At 43.1% G+C, this 14,489-nt stretch overlaps 1 protein-coding gene across 1 annotated transcript in view; it reads right to left on the bottom strand.

Moving 5' to 3' along the window:
• The window catches only part of NCOA7 (nuclear receptor coactivator 7), a 154,153-nt gene extending 146,575 nt beyond the window's left edge, over nucleotides 1-7,578 (bottom strand). The window contains exon 1 of the mRNA XM_067546708.1: nucleotides 7,129-7,578. The gene's annotated coding sequence lies outside the window, so the exon portion shown is untranslated. The remainder of the gene's footprint in view (nucleotides 1-7,128) is intronic.
• Between the last annotated feature and the right edge of the window lie 6,911 nt (nucleotides 7,579-14,489).

Genomic DNA, 14,489 nt, shown 5'->3' with positions numbered 1-14,489 from the left:
GGCAGAAGCCCAAAACTCTAGTCTGGAGGGAGATAGGCATAGATCCCTCTCCAGAAGAAGGTGGCAGCTAGAGGCCTGAGACCTACAGGGGCAACCCTTGAGCAGACCATAATGGGGTCACAGGTGTATTTACCCCAAAACTGACAACACATAGCTGGGCATGCGCCAGGAAGTTGCTCTCTAGAACAAAACAGAAGTCTAAAAAGTCTTTTAGTTCTCTGTCCAGTGTCACCAAGTTGCCTATTTCTTCATGTGCTGGGCAATAAGTCATGGTCAAAACCCTGGAGAGGTAGAGGAAATGGTTCTGATTAGAATTTATGCCATGAGTAGCTCCCATGGGTAGCTGTCCCTAGTTCACTTGTTCCTAGTCAGACAAGTACTGCCATGTTCAGACTCAGTCTTACAGGGCTTGGTTGGCAGCTTGAATTTTGCTAATCGGGTTGTGTACCCTTTGAGGAGCTCACTATACCCTTCACCCACAGTAGCTACTTGCTCAGAAATGACTAGGTAAACACCCAGATCATAAGATCCTCGCTGGAAAGAGTGGGGCTGAGACTGACAGTCAGAACAACAGTTGGGTTGGGCTGGTGATCCTGTGAAGTAGTAATTCCTAGAACTGTTGTTTCTGCTTCTGTTAGATGGCCAAATGGCCTTGCTGAAACTATTTTGGGGCTCTTATCAGGATCTACTGCTGTTGTGCCAATTACTTTGTGAGACCTTCCATTTTCCCTCACTTGCGTAGAGGGTGTCTGCAACTCCACATGTAGTGCAAGACTATGAGAGACGGGTGGTCTAAACAGCTAGAGAGACAGTTCAAGGACAATTCATCTGGAGAGAGACAGTCCAGAGTTTGTGTAAACACAAGAAATGTTCTCTGGGATTTCAGCTTTATCTCAGACATCCTGGTTTAACCAAAACACAAACTTAGTTTATATTTTTTTAAAAAAAGTCCTTGCCTGTGTTTTGTCCATGCAACTCAACACTCAGTAAAACCCAGAACACCCCTATCAAACAACAAATAAGTATTCTATCCACATTCTTATGTCGCCCCAGAGCTCCCAGCTTGTCTCCTCTCCTCCTTTGGAGTAACCCAGACTACCTTTAAAAGATGATGTACACAAGGGGGGAATGGCTTGTGCCCTTTTTTACTTCTATGTGAGGCATAAAGAAGGTCTGTATTTTTTCAAAAAGAGAAAAGCACAAAGATGAATAGAGAACGAGTAAAATGGTAACTCCAGGAGAAAGAGTGATAACTAAACAATTGACAGAGAAAGGGTGTTTTAGGCAGACTGTTTAAAAAAAGAAAAAAAAGAAAAAGTTTTAATTAACACCTGTTTAACTTACATAGTAATGTTTTGGATAAAACAAGCCTTGGTTTAAGCTTCAAAACCCTTACCGCTTCATTTAATGTTACAAACTCACAATAAACATCCCTGCAACTTCCCCAAGCTCCTCCGACAAAACCAGACAAACATTCTTGACATTTATTTAGAAAGTAAAAAGAAAAATGGGGGGGGAACGCGTGGGGGAAGAGCCATCAGGTGTTCTTTATATATCACAAAGCAGCAATAACAAAAAAAAGACCCCAAGTTTATTTTAAATCCTTTATGTCACCTTAATGTGCTGAGCGTACTTGGGCTCAGCTGCACTAAATTAGCTCTTTGCAGGGAATGCTTACTTGAGGTGTAACTGAATCTTTGCTGGGAGTCGATCAAAAAAAACCTAGGCTGCTATCTGGCTTGGCAGGGCCTCTTCCTTGGGGCCCTGCCTAAGTAAGGAGTGGCAGGGCGACAGGATTCTATCTAGGATTACCAAAACACCTGTACACCCAGGGAATCTGAAATGACCACAGATGGTAATTTAAAAAAAAGGCTATTATTTTACCTCCTATTTGATAGATAGCACTTCCATAAACACATGCCCTTTACCACCATGTTGAGGCATTCCTTACCCAAGAGATGGTTTCTTACTACATGAGAAGAATGCCACTTATCTTATTTATCTGATGCTTTTCCATAGCGCCCATCAGAATACCCATGTATGGCTGAATGATCAACTCTCCGTAGCTGTTTCTGGCATGTGTCCGGTCCAAGTAATGGAGTCACAGAACCAGCTGGTATGACAGCAAGCCACACTGGTTCCCCTTGAAACTTAAGTGACAGCACTAATCTCATAAATATTAATGGTTTTAGTCTTTTCCATTATTATGCTGGTTTAGAATATTTTAAAAGAAAATAAACAGAGAAGGAGACAGATGGTGTGTGGGACAGAAAGTACAGAAGTGAGAGTAACTGCAGAAAGGGAAAATATTATTGCTAAGAAATGTTAAATTTAGTTTGAAAAGGAGTCAGGTGCTGGTTGACATTTTCTGGAGATAAGCAGATGACTGTGCAATTAATCCACATCAGGCTGGAATTCCAGTAAGTATTCACTCTTATTCTGCATTTCTGTGAAACAGCCCAGTCTCCTCTCTCCTCCATGTAGTCCTTGTCTTCTAGTGTGCAGGAGCTGGTCTTTGCCTTTATCTGGGGGAGGACCATAGGCAATCCCTAGGTAACAGAGATGGTAAAGGGTTCTGACTGAAACTATTTCCCTCTCTTCGCTCCTCCCAGAGAACTGGTTCGGACACTACTCCATCAGAATCACATAACTGACTGTGTAAAGGGGAAGACACAGAAACAAGCCATAATTTCGGGGATATAGGGAGAGAGGGATCGCATTCTGAAAAATCAATGAATCTGAAAAAGGACTTAGAGGTCATGGTGGATAACATATCCTCCCAGTATGAAGCTGTGGCAAAGGGTAATGTGATCCCTGAATGATCAGCAAGGAAATATCAAGTAGGAGTAGGGTAGGGATTTGACTGTAAACAGCACTAGTAAGACCATTCATTACTGGAATAGTGTGTCCTGTCCCAGTGTCCACCCTTCTAAAAGGATGCTGAAAAACTGGGAAGGGTTCCAAAAAGAGCCACAACAATGATTTGAGAGAACAGAAGTTGCAGACCAATGATCAGTCTAAGATCCCTGAACAAGTATGTGGTGTATTACCACTTCAAAATGGAGCAAATTCACTTGATAGGTAACATCATCCAGTGGCAACATGGCTCAGCTACAGCAGCTTATTCCTGAATGACATTCTGATCAGCAGCCAGCACAGGAACAGAGGATATTTTGTGTGGTTTTCCTCATGGATGCAGTAGGGCTTGTGATTAATAGGAAAAATATATATGCTGGAACCCTCACTGAAAACAAATTCCTTCAGATTCAAGGTGGACTTCACCATGGCCTTGCTAAATCTCCCAGGGAACAAATTAGAGAAAATAAGGAAGGAGATAAAGAGACTCCTCAGATGTCAAAAAATTCCTCTAAGACTTGAGCCTAGTTACTATCTCTACCATTCAGGCAATCCTCCTAAGTCTGGATCTGTAACTGGGCCCTCTGAAAACTGAAAGCTAACCTGCCTCACTGTGATTGTTTATATGACAACACCTTTAGTGGAAAGTGGATATGTCTAAACCATGGTGTCTAAATCACACGTAGCAGCAGTATAATCTGTCTGTCCTCCCCAATGGGACAGTAGAACCAAATGCAAGTCTGAGAGGGTAGGGAGCAAGACATGAAAAATATCAAAAAGGGGACAACAGTCCCTTAAAGAGTCAAACTGGTACATAAACTAACTGAAGTTTAATAATTGGAGTGTTTGCCATCATGATTTTTGCAACTGAGACAGATTCTGGGTCCTTCTAAAAAAGGACAATGCAACCAATGTAGTATGGTACATAAATTGCCTCAGGATTGTCAAAAATCCTAGAAAATGTCCAACATAGCTCGAGGCTTGGAGCTACACTGTCTACTATGCCAAATCTTGGTTCAGGCCCAGTATATGTCAGAAGTGACTAACCTAGAGACAGACTGTCATTCTCACCCTCAACATGATTCTCACCCTCAACACCTCAACAGAAGGTGGAAACTCCCCAGTTACTAAGACAAGAGTTGGGCCCAAGCAACCATCTAATTTGCCTCAAGTCAGCTCTACTAACCCAGAGAAACTAGTATAATTTTTCCAGAACTGGAAGAATAACAACTCTTTTCCCCTTAATGACCAGTAAGAAAACCTTGGTTATGCTGTTTTGTCTGGCATAGGATCCTCCTCTCTAAGATAAGGAGAGTAGTAAAATTTTCTGTAATCAGTTGTGCTCCAACCTTCCTTCAATGCCTATTAGAGTAAAAAAGGAAATTGGGCTCTCCTATCCTCCATTTAGATCACAATTATCTTTTTGTGAAAACCCCTTCTGCCAGTATCAGCAACTAATTGGGTCAGACAGATCATGTCCCAGGCAATATAGATACTTCCATGTATGAGACACCCTTTGGTCCCTCTTTGGCCATCCATCTAAAGGAGATCTGTCAAGTCATACAAGTGGTCATAGAAGAGGTCCTGCTTTAACAATATCATCTATTCCATTCTCCAAATGAATGCAGCTCTAGATCAGCTCTGAATATAGACGCTCAATGCTGTGACACTTGCAAGCATCACACTGTTAGGAAAAATCAGGACTTCAAGAAAGATATGGAGCTGAAATATTGTAAACTGTCACTCCCTGAGTAATTCTGCTTGTATTCTCCAAATCTTAAATACAGAGGATAATGAACATAAGTGTTCTTATAGATTCTCTTCAAGTTCAAGAGATGATTTATCACATCAATATTAGAGATGATGAATCAGAGTTATAGCTGCATCGAATGAAAAGGTGCAATTCATAGGGACAGTGACATCACAAGGGAACAGCTCATTAGGGCGAGAGTCAGACAATGAGGCCTTAGTTTACCAATTGCATATACATACAAGGTGTTTTCTGGAAATGTTCCTCTTCTGATGCTGTGCCACACAATGAAGAAAAGAAAGGCACTGAATACAGAGCCTCCATGTTCTTTTATGAAGTATCAAATTTCTTGCAAGATCCTTCTACGAAATTCACAATACTGATCCATAAAGGAACTAAATAAACAATGGACTCAATCATATAAAGGTTTATACCTGTGAGTAACTTTGCCCATGGGAGTGGTTCTGTTGCAGTTAATGGGACTACTCATAGGAGCAAAGTTACTCACAGGTATAAAACTTTGCAAGATTAAGTCCACTGTCTATTTAATTCATTTATGGAAATCATTCAGGTATAAGGATTTGAGAGGAGGAGAGGACTGGAAAAGGGAAGCATTTTTTTACCTTGGGCTTGCTTTGAATTTTAAAGATCTATATGGCTGTTTAACCAGTTTTTCAGAGGCTATATGTATCTTTCTTGGTGTTTCCTTTTGCAACCTGCAGTAACTTTTTTTTAAAACAATGTTATATTTTGTACATATAGTACCAGTATTCATTTTTAAATACGTAAATATTTGTGTATACTATAGACTGGAAAGACTTCTTCAATATGCAGGCAAAATATTGTTCAAATACGGTCACTCAGTGTAGTTCATAGCAGCTCCACACAAATCATAATCAATTAGTGGGTAAATATCACCCATTTAAAAGTCCATAATTGTGTATTAAAACAAGCATGTACAATGACCTCATGGAAGTGCAGTAATTACAGACCATAAAGTAAATAACACGTGATAAAATTACATTACTGAGCATTTACTCGAAAGACTAATGGCAAAAAGAGAGCTGTCACATTCTATAGCTCTGATACTGCAGACAGATCAACACGGATGACCCCTTGTATCCCCTCAAAGAATCCTACTGAAAAATCAGTGAGGATGTGAACAGGTGTAGTGATCCAGTTGCTCAAATGAAATTGCAAGATCTGGGCCTAATGTATCAACTCCCCTATATCCAATATTATTTATTAGCTATTGTTTCCCTCTCTCTTTTTAGAAGAGAAAACTAAACCATAAAATGTGTTATAATATCATGAGTCGGATTAGCACAACATCAACAGACAGGAAAATCAGATGTCAAAACTATAAATCAAAGTTAACGTTCCATCCACACTTAAAATTGTTTTAAAAAAATACAATGGCATGAGTGAGAGTCCAGATTTGTATTGCTAGCTCTGGGCAACCTCTCTTCTCTTAGTCAAAACTTTCACTAATTAGTTTGATAGTTAAAATATATCTATTTGTTTTAAACAGAACTATCACAACCAACCCCATTCTCCAATAACTCACATGCTGGGAATTGTACCGTGGCCCAAAATCCAGATTGATCCAAGAAAATGAAAATCACCATTTATTCTTTGTTTTGAAATTATATTTGAAAACAAGTTCCTAGCCCACCAATTTCTCTGAATTACAAAGGAGATCAGGTATGAAGTTATGTCAAACACACTGGAATAGGATCGTTGCCTATTGTTGGATGCTTCAATGCATCACTGCAGTGAATACCCACCCCACATCACTCAGTACCTATGACAGATTTCATACTCCCAAAATATCATTTAAGGGAGCTGATGGGGCTCACAAGCTCTTCCCACAAATTACCACCATCACCTTCCTCCTCCTCCTCAAATTAAAGAACAAAATGAAATCTACATCCTGGAGGTATATGTAAAAATTCTGTAATCCTAACAGGAAATATATTTCAGAACCTGTTCAAGGTGAGAGAAGAAATAATTATACTATTAGCAAAAGAATTTTTAATTACAGGGAAATAAGTAAAGAGGCTGGGATTGTAAAACCTCTGAAGCAGGGACTATAGGGATTGAAAGCAGCTACCACACTGGGGGTGCTGACGAAACCAAAACACAATCGGGTAAGGAATTCAAGCGCCCAACTGAACCTCGCTTCCTGAAACACAGGCGAGCTGCACGCACACAACACACAATCTGCACCTTTCGGCCCTAGGCAGCTTCCTCACGCCCGATGTTTCCCCCTCGGGCTTTGCTGATGACAGCCCAGGAGAAGGAACCAGCGTTGCTGAAGCCAGCCAAACGAAGGCACTTCCCCCCTCCTCCTCCTCCACTTCCCTGCGGACGGCCGCGTTGCGTCCTGCGAGCCTCTGGTTATTGTTTGCCTGGAGGTTTGCAAAAGGACAATACCCGCTAGAGCCCCGTAGGCGGCGGCGGCGGCCAGCTCCCGGCTCGGGGACCCTGCGGCGCAGGGCTGGCTGCCCGCGGATACCCACCCAGCAGCGCTGCCTCAGCCGCGGCTCGGGCACTGGCGACCGCGTCGTATCCCCGCAGCGACGCTCAGCGGGGAGCCCATGCTCCCGGGGCGGGGAGGAGGCGGCGGCGGCGTCAGCGGCTCGGGGGCAGCCCGAGGGTCTCTCAGCCGGGACAAGAGCAACAGCATCCACGGCCCGCCGAGGAGGGGCCGCCGGAGAGAGCCCGGCCGGCGCCCGCTGCACGGAGCTCAGCCCGCTGCAGAGCGCGCGCAGCTCCCGGCCCCCGGCCGCAGCATGCTCGCCGGCCCAGCTAATCCCCCGGCCCCGGCTCTGCCTGCGCCGCCAGCGCAGCTCGCGGCTCCGCCCTGCCGGGCCCCGGGTGCCTCCTCCCGGCCCGGCTCCAGCCCCGCCCCGCTCTGCGTAACCACCTCCCTCTCCCGCAGCAAGGGCCCTGCAGGAGGGGGACAGCTCTCAGCCCCAGCTTTCCGACCCACCACCCGGTGGGGGGGAGGGATATTTTAAAATTATGGTTGGTCCCATTGACCACAGCAGGGCAGCCGGCCCTAAAGTTGCTCATTTTCTAGGCAAATTGACTTGTCTGAGGGTTTTGTTGTGGAGGGGGCGGGGTGAAATGGATTTGTCACTGTCAAGGCCTCAGTCCCACAAGTTGCTCCCTAAAAGGGTTGACCCCTGGATCCACATGGAGTCCATGGCTGGGTCAGCACCTTAATCTAAACAAGCCCATGTTCGCTCAACAAGTCCCTTGGGACCAAAAGAAAGAAACCGGCTTTTTTTTTTTTACTAGCTTCCCAGTCATGCAATTTGATCCATTTGGTTGGCCCCTTGCACCATGAGGTGCCCCGTTGCAGAATCAGGACCCACATTTTAAAATTTATTGAAAATTGAGAACCTTGATTTCAGTGGGAAAATGAAAAACCTGAGATACTCATATTCCCTGCCTCCCTACACTCCTGGCCTCCATCTTTCGTCTTAAGACAAAAAAGCGTTTTTGTTTTAAAATCAGAAAAACAAAATATTTCCCTACATTATTTGGCTTTGGGCAACAGTGAGTCTCAAGCGCACAAGATTGGTCATCTTTGCAGCTACCTTAGACATCTCTACTCCTTCTGTAGTCTGTGTCACCTTCACAATTCTAGCTCTGGAAATTCTGAGATTTCAGTGGCAGCCCTGAAGGCTTTAGCAATCCCACAAAATCATGAGATGCAGACTAAAAGCCTGAGGTAAACAGTTATGTGAATAAACACACAATATCCTCCAAGCTTGTAAAACAAGGCTCACATTGTGAAATACCACATAAGGAATAATATGCCATAGCAAAACATGTGTGCTGCTCTTTTAAGATAAGAAATATTATCATGATTTCCATATAGGCCTAGCACATCGGAGCCTCATTCTTGGTTGGTGCCTAGGCACTACCATAATAAACATAATTCACAATAAAAGGGAAACACTCTGAAAAACTAACTGGGACATTTTTTATTTCCCTCTCCTCCTTGCTTCCATTGAAGATGTACATCTGCCCTTCAGAATGGTGAAAAGCCTGTTTAACTCATCACTAAATTTGACTCACCAGCTAAAGTCAGTGACTAACAATGCCTTCTTTCAGCTACAAGGAAACTTGGGTCGACAATCAAAGCAGTGCACCATGGGTAGCTATCCCACACTGCAACTAGCTGCAGAGGCTTTTGGAAGGTTGTCATCCTCCTGTGATGCAATGTGCTCCCCCACTTCTTGTCCCAAACAAACAGACAATCTCCTTTTTGTGTCATTTTTTCAAACCCTTTACTCTCTGCCCTGCACATGCCATTGCCTGAGAGGAATGGAGCCCGCTCAGCTCTGCACTGTTATTGTGAGCAGCACAAACATCTCACAAATTATTCTGCAGTATTTTCAGGGGCGAGACAGGCGCCGTACCACTGAAAATTGCAATGTTACAGAGGACGCCTTGCTACAAGCCATAGAACAAAACAATTCCCGTTTGCTGCAGGCTGTCACGCACCATCTGCAGTCGGTGGAGCGCCACTTCTGGTCCTGGGAAACAAGCAGTGACTGGTGGGATCGCATCGTTATGAAGGCGTGGGATGATGAGCAGAGGCTGCAGAACTTTCAAATGCAAAAGGCCACTTTCTTTTAACTTTGCGGAGAGCTCTCCCCAGCCCTGAAGTGCATGAATACTTGCTTGAGACCAGCTCTGACAGCGGAGAAAAGGGTGGCCATCACTTTATGGAAGCTAGGAACACCAGTCTGCTACTGGTCAGTTGGGAATCAATTTGGAGTTGGTAAATCCACCGTGGGATCAGCTGTGATTCAAGTGTGCCAGGGCATTAATAGACTTCTGCTAAGAAGGGTAGTGACTTTGGGAAATGTGGAGGACATAGTGGAAGGCTTTTTGCAATGGGGTTCCCAAACTGTGGGGGGGTGATAGACGGCATACACATCCCTATCTTAGTCCCGGACCACCTTGCCACTGAGTACATACATTTAAAGGAATACTTCTCACTGGTGCTGCAGGCCCTTGCTGATCACGGGACGCTTCACTGACATCAATGTGGGGTGGTCTGGAAAGGTGCATGACGCGCGCATCTATAGGAACTCAGGTCTGTTAAAAAAGATGAAGGCGGGCACTTTCTTTCCTGAACAAAAAATAAATATTGGCGATGTTGAAATGCCAATAGTGATCCTGGATGATCCTGCCTACCCCTTGCTCCTCTGGCTAATGAAATCCTACACCGGACACCTGGACAGCGAGGAGTGTTTTAATAATAGACTCAGCAAGTGCATAATTGTGGTGGAATGTGCATTTGGACATTTAAAAGCACGCTGGTGAAGTCTGCTCACTAGGTTAGATCTCAGTGAAAAAAACATCCCAATAGTTATCTCTGCCTGCTGTGTACTCCATAATGTCTGTGAGACAAAGGGGGAGAAGTTCCCATTGGGTTGTGGAGGCAGATAGGCTGGCCGCAAATTTTGAGCAGTCAGATGCCACTGCAACACTGAGAGCTAATCGTGGAGCACTGCGCCTCAGGGAAGAATTGAAAATCCGCTTTTGCAACGAGACACAACAGTAACGTGCATTGCTTATCTGTGCTGTGCTTTCACTTCATATCCCCTACCCATCCCCCACCAATCCAGTCCCCCCCACCCCCTTCATCCTCCTCCCTTTATTCCCTTGTTATCAATAAATAAAGAGTAATGAATTGTGAAGCAGTACTTTCTTTATTGGTGATCTTTCACAGAGGGGGGAAATGGAAGAAAATGGAATGTTCCGCATGCATTATGTGGGGCCAGGGATACAGAGCCCATTTTGGCTGTGCACACAAGAAAGTACCATACATCCCCACTCCTTAAATGAGCCATTTCCTTTTTCCGCTCACCTCAACAGGCGAGGAGTGCAGCACATACCGCACCCTGCTCAACTTCCTCCTAGACAGCTTTGGGGTGGGGGCTAGGAAAGAATGCATTAGCTCAGAGTTTTGCAGGAGTTGCAAAGGGAGTCTGTCTTGCTGCTGAGCTTCTTGAAGCTAAACCAGATGCCTCAGCATGTCTGGCTGATCATGCATTATACATAGCATCTCTTGTGTTGAACGCTCATACTCCTGTGCTGCTTTCCTGTTGTCCATATCCAGTTTGTCAGATGATGAAATCATCTATGCTCTTAGCTCTGTGTCAGCAGCCAGGGAAGCGTTCATTAGCTCATTAAACATGTCATCCCAGGGTGGGTTTTTTTCGCCTTCTTATCTGCGATAGGCGCTCTGCAGGAGTATGAGATGGTGGTGTGTTGAAGGCCACGCTGTCCACTATAAAGGAATCAAAGCACAAGGTACCCATTGTTAACTCATCCCATGGACGAAAAAAGCAATGTTACAATGTAAAAAATAAGTCCCCTGAACGTTGCCAAGGGAAGGCTACAACTGCATATCATTGTCTGACTATTGCAGGGGTCAGAGTGCCATTCCAGCCATGGTAAGTATGGGGCAAGTGTATCTATGGTAGGGAAATCCGTGGGGCCCATGCTGCACAAGTCCATGCTCTCTAGAGCAGCATGGATGCCGGGCTCCCAACTGATCAGGCTTTTAACAGGCAGTAGAAAGGGTGTGGGGTGGGTATGGGTTAACCATCTCTGGAAAAAAAGTATGGGAACCCTTTTGTGGATGCCGAAGGATGCCTGCACGATTAATAACAGAGTGGCAGGGGAAAGTGTTCTATCGCGTTGGAAGAAATAAGGCTGCCTCCTCCCAAGAAACCTTCTGCAAAGGATTGCACAGTACCTGCATGAAAGCTTCCTGGAGATATGCATGGAGGATTCTTGGAGCATCCCTGTGCACATAAATAATCTTTTCTGGGGTGAACCCCATGCTTAAGCGCACACCAAGTATGAGGAAGCACAGCCCCACCGCCACACACACCAATTTTTCCCACTGCTACAAGATTCTGGACAGGGGATATAACCAAAGACATGCAATTTGCAGTACATACTCACCAGATGTGCCTTCTCCCACATCCCAGTCAGTCACGGTTTCCTGTGTCTGCGTGGGCTGCTCCTGTGTTGCAAACAGCTTTTGGCTTTCAGGGAAAAGGGATACCCCACTCACCTGCCCCATGTTCTCCTCATCATCCCCCTCATGCACGGACTCGCCCTCATTCATCCTGGCCTCAGATTCCCCCAAGGTATCAATGCTGCGTGGTGGCACAGTGGTGGGGTCTCTGCCATGCAGCTCCTTGTGTAAAAGCAGCAGCTCCTTGTAAAAGCAGCATGTTTTGGGTGATAACAGCTGTTAGCTTCCCTAGTTTTCTGATACACCTGCTTCAGCTCTTTTATCTTGTTGCGGCACTGATGTGCGTCCCTGTTGTGCCCCTTCTCCAACATGCCATGAGATGTCTTCTCATAGATATCCAAATTTCTTTTGCTTGCTCGGAGCTGAGCCAGAACAGACTCTTCGTCTCACAGACCGATGGGATCCAAGACCTCAGGTTGACTCCAGGCTGGAGCGCATTTGGGGTGTGCAGTCACCATGATCAGTTGTGCTCACAAGCTCTCTCCACGCTGACCAAACAGGAAACGGGAATTCAAAATTTCCTGGAACTTGTAGGGAGGAGCTATTTCCTGTTTACGTGGCCACAGTGCAGCAGAATGCGAATGTGCAGAGCAGTCACAACAAAGCATTATGGGATACCTCCTGAAGGCCAACGATGTTAATTTATGTTGTGTTCTGCCCCTACTGACACTCATTTGACCCACAGAATTCAACTTCAGCACTACACCACTTGTGGAGGTGGTTTTATTGAGTCGAATGTTACCACTATTTAGGTCGGCAGGACTGACATGCCAGTGGAGACGCATACTTTATGTGGTCGACGTAAGCCACGTTACATCAACCTCCATTGTCAGTATAGACCAGGCCTAAGGCTCCACTTAACCTTATAATGGACTTCTACAGCCAGAACTAGTAGGTCATATTAGCAGCTACTCAGATACTGTGGTGATGGGGCTATATAAGAACCTAGCTAGATGTTACATTTTTAGATCAATTAATTTTATTTTTGTCTTTTTTCTACACAAAGGATAGAATGTAAGTCTAGACTCTTTCCTTGCCATAATTTATAGGGACCTTTGCATTCATTTGCACATGACTGGGTGTAACTTTGATCAGCTTGTTAAAATCCCCAGTGCCTGTGAATTTCTCCTTTTAGGATTGGACAATTCAGTTCCATCAATGGTTACACTAGTTTGAAAAAAATGTAACTTTGTTTTTCAGCCACTGACAAAATTATTCTGTGGATTGTGGCCTTGCTAGGACATTTGTACCAAGTTGGGATGCAACTTTAAGTTACTGCTTTTGATACACTAGCAGGCAAAATAAACAAACTGAGCATAACTGGGATGCTAGAGTCAAATTTTTAATGGATTTAGATTTCTCTTTAGGTACTGATGTTTAGGAGAATATTACTGGAAATGCATACTTCATACGGACTTAAAGCTACAGGTTACATTTTATGTCAGTTGGAAGTAATTTGCCTATACTCATATCAGTGTCCATTAGAGAAATTCACCACAGTACTAAGGGCTCCTGTGAATTATTACACTTATTTTTCTGTATCGGTTAATAAAACTATCCATTTGATACAGATAGATGAACTACAGTGATTAAGGAGTTCTGATGTCATTTACTATAACAGCAGAGTTTTGAACTGATATGGAAATAAAGATGGTATGTCAATATCACTAATGGTCACACTGATCTTACTGTCCAGTGAAGTTATTAACTCTGGCCCCCACCAGGAGATAATCTAGGATTTAAAAAATAAAAGATGGCTTTTTTATTTAAATAAGATTTTTAAAATTAAATTAAATATAGGTTTATTTTTTTTAAATAAAAAACAAACCTATTTAAAATTAAGTTTGAAATTGACAACTGATTTTAAGGCCCAAACTTACTATAAATCATTTAAATTAAATACAAAAAATAATATTAAGCAGTACATGTTTGCAAGCTGTGAAGAAAGTCTAACCGCTGAAAGTTGGAAGTCAGTGACTAAGCACCTGGAACCAGAGCATTTGCTGAAGTGCTAAACCAGCTTTTGACAGCAGAACCTCTTCTGCAGGTGCAGAAAGTATATTTTCAGCTTATTCAACTAGTACAGTTCTTAACTTTGAATGAACTAGTTATTGACACCAATTGGGAGTTGAAAAAGTTTGTTTTCCTCTTCCAATATGAATAAAAGCTAGGTGAGAGGATTCATTCTAAAATCTTGCAGGACGTGGTGACCAGAAAATCAGTTAAATTCATTAACTACAAGTAGTGCTTCCTTTGTTTAATAAACAAGTTTTAAATACAAAACATGGTTGATAAACTTCTCTAATGTATCCAGCACATTTAAGGTAGTTTTATTTAATAAAAAGGGTTTAAAATGATATTTTATGCATTTTAATTGATTTTGAATTTCCATCCAAATGGAGCTTGACAGAAATCACAAGTAAAACATTAATCATCTAGTAAATAATAAATGCATCATTCACCATTTTCATAATAAAAATGTAAACATTAAGAATGTGAATAAATGTAAATTAAGCTATATATTAGCTTAAATAAATGTGTATGTATATAATGTATCTTCCTGGTTAGCAAAAAGCAGCACCAAATTTAGTGTAAAAGATATACTTATTTACTAGTCAACATGTTTTAATGGCCATCAACCAATGGCAATAACTAAAAAATACAAATGCATAAACATAAAATAGATATTTAAATGAAGGTTTCCTGCTTTTGATTTAAATCATGATTACAATTGGTGATTTAAATTTTTTTAATTTAATTCAGTCCACCTGGGCCCTAATCTAGAAATGGAGCTCATACAAGCAG

This window comes from Emydura macquarii, unplaced genomic scaffold, assembly GCF_026122565.2.
Source record: "Emydura macquarii macquarii isolate MOO-44397 ecotype Brisbane River unplaced genomic scaffold, CSIRO-AGI_Emac_v2 contig_1146, whole genome shotgun sequence".
NCBI lineage: Eukaryota > Metazoa > Chordata > Testudines > Chelidae > Emydura > Emydura macquarii.
This window is presented reverse-complemented; position numbering and strand designations above follow the sequence as displayed.